This window comes from Mytilus trossulus, chromosome 4, assembly GCF_036588685.1.
Source record: "Mytilus trossulus isolate FHL-02 chromosome 4, PNRI_Mtr1.1.1.hap1, whole genome shotgun sequence".
In the NCBI taxonomy this organism is placed as follows: domain Eukaryota; kingdom Metazoa; phylum Mollusca; class Bivalvia; order Mytilida; family Mytilidae; genus Mytilus; species Mytilus trossulus.
Genome location: NC_086376.1, coordinates 14,213,169 through 14,219,998, shown reverse-complemented (window position 1 = coordinate 14,219,998; position 6,830 = coordinate 14,213,169).

Here is a 6,830-nt window from a genome sequence, read left to right as displayed (position 1 = left end):
AGGTTCTACGACTTTCTCTTATAAAAAACTGTCCGATAAAATGCAAATCAAGGTTCTACGACTTTCTCTACCATAGCAAACTGTCCGATATTATACAATCAAGGTTCTTCGAATTTCTCTACCATAGAAAACTGTCCGATATGATACAATCAAGGTTCTACGACTTTCTCTTCCAGAGAAATCTGTCCGATATGATACAACCAAGGTTCTACGACTTTCTCTTCCATAGAAAACTGTTCGATATGATACAATCAAGGTTCTTCGACTTTCTCTTCCATAAAAAACTGTCCGATATGATACAACCAAGGTTCTACGACTTTCTCTTATAAAAAACTGTCCGATAACAAACAAATCAAGGTTCTACGACTTTCTCTACCATAGAAAACTGTCCGATATTATACAATCAAGGTTCTTCGAATTTCTCTACCATAGAAAACTGCCCGATATGATACAATCAAGTTTCTACGACGTTCTCTTATAGAAAACTGTCCGATAAAATACAAACCAAGGTTCTACGACTTTCTCTACCATAGAAAACTGTCCGATATTATACAATCAAGGTTCTTCGACTTTCACTATCATAGAAAGCTGTCCGATATGATACAACCAATTTAGGTTGATAAAAGTTGTTTTAAACACCAAAACACAAAACAAAAAAGCTAATTTGATTAAGACAAAAAAAAAACAGAAATTTTCGTCCCGAGTTGATAACATTGAAAACGTAAGTAAATCGTTCAGAGGACAAACTTGTCTATTTTGTTAACGTTGTCGTAATAACTACGCGAATAATCAAACAGCATGCAACAGCTTTATACAGTTTAAGTACATTATTGTGCATGCAACAAATCGAAATTTTAAATACAGTACTGACAGTTTACAACTTGTTACCTATATTTACAAACTCAAGGGTTATTTATGAAGAACTTGGATGGATAACATTAAGTTGAAAGAAGAGAGAGAAGAAATCTATCCAAAGATATTGTATTAGAAAAATAATGTTCCAGAATATTTGACAAATTCAATTCCCCCCAAAATACAAAGTACGACGGTCTATCCTCTACGCAATGAAAATAACATTCAACTCGTGATGTGGAATCAATTTATAAATTTAAAACTGAACCAAGAAACCGTTATCCTCAGAGTTACATATTTGTACCGAAGCAATATGAATTTGGAATTCCAAAATTGAATATAATTCTCACCCAACTCCGATGTTTTGCATCATCCTTAAACTCTGATCTATATAGGGTCAATATTATTTTGACCCTTCTTGTCGCTGTGGTGTTAATCATAAAGATTCCTATCATTCCTTTTTAAAATGTATATTATATTCAGACATACAAAATAAAATGTTTTTGTGTCATTTTTGTCTTTTGTGGATAGTTGTCTCATTGGCAATCATACCACATCTTCTTTTTTATATTGAAAGTCTGCGCTGGCTTCCAAATGATTGTTAAGTTAACATAGAACTACTAACCTCGGGTAGTTGTCTTCTTTCTCTAGAGCAAAACCAAACCATTTTCAAAAATGTCTTCAGTTAATTAAAAGTTCGGAAAGATTTCAAATTGTCTAGATAGCAAACCATGATCGCACACACATCATCATCTAAGTAAAACTCTTCCCCCTTTTTTCCAATATTATTATTTTCTTCTTTCTTCAATTTTCCGTCTTTTGACATAAATCCATATTGATATATATATATTAAATAGATATACCATTCTATACATGCATGCGCATTGATATATATTCGTTGTATTGCTATAAATGTAAAATGGAGAAGACTTCATAAGTCAGTTTGACTTGTATTCAATTTGTACTTCCACAAATAAAATATGTTTAAACTAATAAAACAACAAATTTTAAAAAGAGGCAAAATTCGCCATTGGAATTCTTAATAGACATTTGCCAGTAGCCATCCCATTTTTATTTGTGCTGTGAGTGGTGTAAAAATTCGGTTTTGATATAGTCTATCTATGTACTTTTGTTGATATGGTCTATCTATGTACTTTAGTTGATATGGCCTATCTATGTACTTTTGTGAGCATGATTTATGAAAACGAAAAATCCTTTAATCTTATATTTTAATAAAATGCTTTAATTTAATAGGTTTCTGACACAAAATAAATGTGGTAAAAGATCTTAACATTTTGAAATGGGACATTTAATTTACCTAGAATGGTTCTGTATATATCCATAATCAAACAACTTGGTAAAATTAAAAAAAAAGAAAATTAAAAAAATCAATTGCACAATATTGTGCAATACAAAGACATCTACAATTGCACATTATTTTGGCCATAGCAAGAAATCTTCAATTGCACAATATTGCATAATAGAACGCTATTGCACAAAGCACAGTATTGCGCATAAGCAAAAAACATGCAATTGAACAATATTGCGCAATAGCAGAAAATCTTCAATCGAACCCTATTGCACAATGGCAAGAAATATTCAATTGCACAGTAATTCGCAATAGCAAGAAAAAAAAAGGAATCTTCAATTGCACAGTATAGTATTTGATATGTTATCTCCTGACATATATATCAGTATTTTTTGCTTTTATATATATTGATCAGGAATAAACAATGGAAACTAGAAAACATGCTTGTTTTGGCCCCTTATTTTTGAAAAATTGGGGCATTTACACCCAAAATCCAATCCCAACCTTCCTTTTGTGGTATGGTATCTTGCATTACAGTATCAGAGATGTTAATGCACTTAGACCCAAGTTATTGCCTGGAAACTAAAAAATGATTGTTTTTGGCCCCTTTGTGGCTCCTAATTCCTAAACAATTTATTACCCCCAAACTCAATACCAGCCTTCCCTTTGTGATATGGAACCTTGTTGTACATGTACAAGTTCAGAAAGATACCTAAACATACACACACGTTATTAGATATAGGAAGATGTGATGTGAGTGCCAATGAGACAACTCTCCATCCAAATAACAATTTATAAACGTAAACAATTATAGCCTCAATGTACGGCCTTCAACACGGAGCCTTGGCTCACACCGAACAACAAGCTATAAAGGGCCCCAAATTACTAGTATAAAACCATTCAAACGGGAAAACCAACGGTCTAATCTATTTAAAAAACGAGTAACGAGAAACACGTATAAATTACATAAATAAACGACAACTACTGTACTTCAGATTCCTAAATTAGGACAGGTGCCAACTTTTGCAGCGGAATTAAACGTTTTAATTGTATCAAACCTTCTCCCTTTTACTGAAACAATAGCATAACATCACAACATAGAAAAACATACGGTGAAACATCAATTGGAAAAACGTAAATTAACACACTAAGAACGAATAAGGAGTAGGTCCGGTAAAGACCGATTTTGGCTTCAAATTTCAGGTTCAGCTGACGAAAGATTTTGACCACTTTTTAAACACTTTTAAAAGTGTCTATTTCATTTGAATCAAATAGTTTGCGTGAACGATTTTAATTGATTTAATCATTAAAAACGATCCAATTCAAGCTCAACTATGAAAAATCTACCAAATTAGCCGAAAAATGACACTTTGAAGTTTATACAAAAGTAGTATTAAAGTAGAAGTGAAAATTAGAAGATAAAAAATTATTCCAAATAATCAAAGCTGGTATATAGACAAGATACATATAAATATAGTAACAAAAAATAATTATAAACAGTATCAACAGGTCAAATTATCATGAAAATACGATTTGAGAGTACTCGCAGTTACTGACAGCTAGTTAAAAGCCCAAAACAATTAATAATAAAAAATCATGCATCAGCTAATCAACTAAAACACATCCCAGGGATTCAATATTTTAACGTCATGAACAGTCAGAGAAGACATGACAAGACAAAAATAAATGTATCGACAGGTTGTAGGATAGTGAGAAGCGACTTCTATAGAGATAAAAATTAAGGTGTCTGTGTCTCTGTACATCCCGCCTCAAAAGAAGATACAATTAAGTTAATATGTTTTAATTTGCTAATGACAAAATCGAAATTAGTGCCAATGTATACTATATTCAGAGATCTAATTACAATATTGGTACGATAACCCTTACTTATAAGTTTGTTTAAAGGTTCGATGAGTTTACACGGATCACATACAATGAAGTGATTTCCTCGCTTTAAGTGCAATATTACCACAAAACTTAGGATGTGAAATACCATTTTTAATCCGTTTTCTACAGGTATAGCCAAATTTACTAATCAAATCTTTGTACACATGTATCTATGAAAGAATTAAGTAAAAGTTTTAAGTAATTTATGGTATCGAAATCCCTGACACAACAATTTCCAAATGATGCATTGATTGCGTTCGTTAAAATCTTTGACATCAGAACACACACGGGTAAACCGAACGAGTTGGGATATATTAACACCGTATCACGATGGAGCCAAAGGCACATCGCCGTCTAAAAAAGAAAATTAACAATAGGAAATGAAAAATCGTCTCTTGTGTCGTAAATTTAAGTATGAAGTTTCCCGTTTGAAATTGAAATGTCTAAATCTAGAAACGGACTGCTGCTGTTTATGTTAGATTTAGTTAAAGTAAGTTCTTTTGGATAAATTTTTTGAAGTGCATTTGGAGAACTCTGGATTATTCAACGAAAAAATATCATCCATATAATGGTAGGTATTTTTGAATGTATCAACCAAATATAACAATGATGGGTCTTTACTGAGTTTGGTCATAAACTGAGATTCATAGCAATACAGAAATAAATCTGCTATTAAAGGGACACAGTTAGTGCCTATAGGAATACCTACTACCTGACGATTCACTTTATCGCCGAAACGTTCATAAATGCTATCTAGCAGAAAATTTAAAGCTTCAATCATATTAATCTCATATTTCCAGTAAGTGTATCTAGCATACTTACCTTTTTCGTTAATAACTGAAAAATAAAAGGGCATATAATACAAGCACGGGGACACATTCTACTGCATCCACACAGTACGTGTAACAAATCCTGCAGTAAATAGATTTCCAGTAAGTGCATCTAGCATACTTTGTTTAGGGGTCAACTGAAGGACGCCTCCGGGTGCGGGAATTTCTTGCTTCATTGAAGACCTGTCGGTGACCTTCTGCTGTCGTCTGTTCTATGGTCGGGTAATGTTGTCTCTTTGACACATTCCCCATTTCCCTTCTCAATTTTAGATAGTTGTGTTCTATAATTTTTAATTTTTTTGCAATACATAAGGAAATGTTTATCATCCAATATTTGATTGCATAAACTTTAAATTTGTAACAGTAATTTGAATGAATAAATTTATATATATATATATAGATATAAATCACTTTGATCTTTAAGGAAGGCTCAATTTTCCAGTTTGATACTCAAAATGTTATGAATGACCACCAGATACATAGAGACCTTCGTTGTCTTTTAAAGAAATAAAATTTAGATAACACTCTACCACGGACGGAAAATTTCGGCCCTTAGCCAATTTCGAAATTAATTCGTTTTCCTTTCCATTTTGTTTTTTTAAAATTAATCGAATAAGCCGACTAAAAAATGTTTACTTCATAGAAACCAGGTATTTATAAATTATCCTGAACTGTACAAGATAAGTACTACTAAAAATAACCTCTGGTTTTCTGGAAATTTTAAATTAGTATACTATGAAGCGCATTAATCCAGGATATTTAAATTCATAATCATAGAAAAGTAAATTTTGGCTCAAAATGATCTAGATATATTTCACCTTTTCCAAAAGTTTCATTTCTGCTATTTTTGGGCTACTATTACGTTTAAATTTTGGAAGGAGTGAATTGGTGGTCTGACACCTACACAATAATCGTTTAACTTATAGACAATAATAGGACCCTTTAACGAAATATAATTACAAAATGTACATAGCTTTCCTGTATATTCTCTCACCCTAAATTTCCCAATTCTGATAAATTCTATTGTCAAATATATTTTTAAGTACAATGAAATAAGTTGCTTTGATAACTAAATCAAATATCATTTATAAGGACAAGCATACTATTGCGCAAACTCACTGTTATACAATCGATTGCTCTACTTTTAATCTACTGTTAAATAATAACATTATGCTTATTCATAGCTTTGATAAACGTTATAAGTACATTTATACTTAGTAATATACTATACATATATACTGAGTGCCAATGAAAACGCAACCCTTGGTTTTTCAAAAATAAAATTTATATTAGAAATGTTAATCTTTCAAAATAAATTGTTCTTGAAAATTAACAATTCTAACAATAGATCGATATCAAACAAAAATGTGTCATTGTCATCTTTTAGACGCTATAGGTAAACGAAACATTCAATGTCGAATCATCAACTCACAGTCCTAACAAAACGTGGTACAATCCCGTTGTGCAGCGCAATCTCGACAGCGTCGTGGAATTAATCATCCCGGACGTTTAATGTGATCTCAAGGAATGTTGTTCCACTTGTACCGCATATCAAACTCAAGCTGACTTTATGATACTGGTGGTGGTTTTCATCGTCTAAACCATATCCAGTCTGATGCAAAATTTACTCGATCGGATCAAAATCGGGCGAAACACATGACTTTTGGCCAAGATAGGTGCCAAATGTCTATGTAACCACCACTGACGGTTTTTGGTACACAGTGAATAATTTTTGGTCTACAGAATTCGATATTTACGCCTTACGGCCGTTTAGATGTCACTAAGGAAAGACTTTGGTGCTCTTTAACAATTTCTGCGCATATGGTGCTTTACTGTAATTGCTCCAAAGGATCGTCCGTGACCACCATTGAACTCTCGTGACCTTTGTACACCCATCAGAGTCAATATCGAATATGTTTAAGACCAAATGTATGGGTCTTGCTTTTTGTACC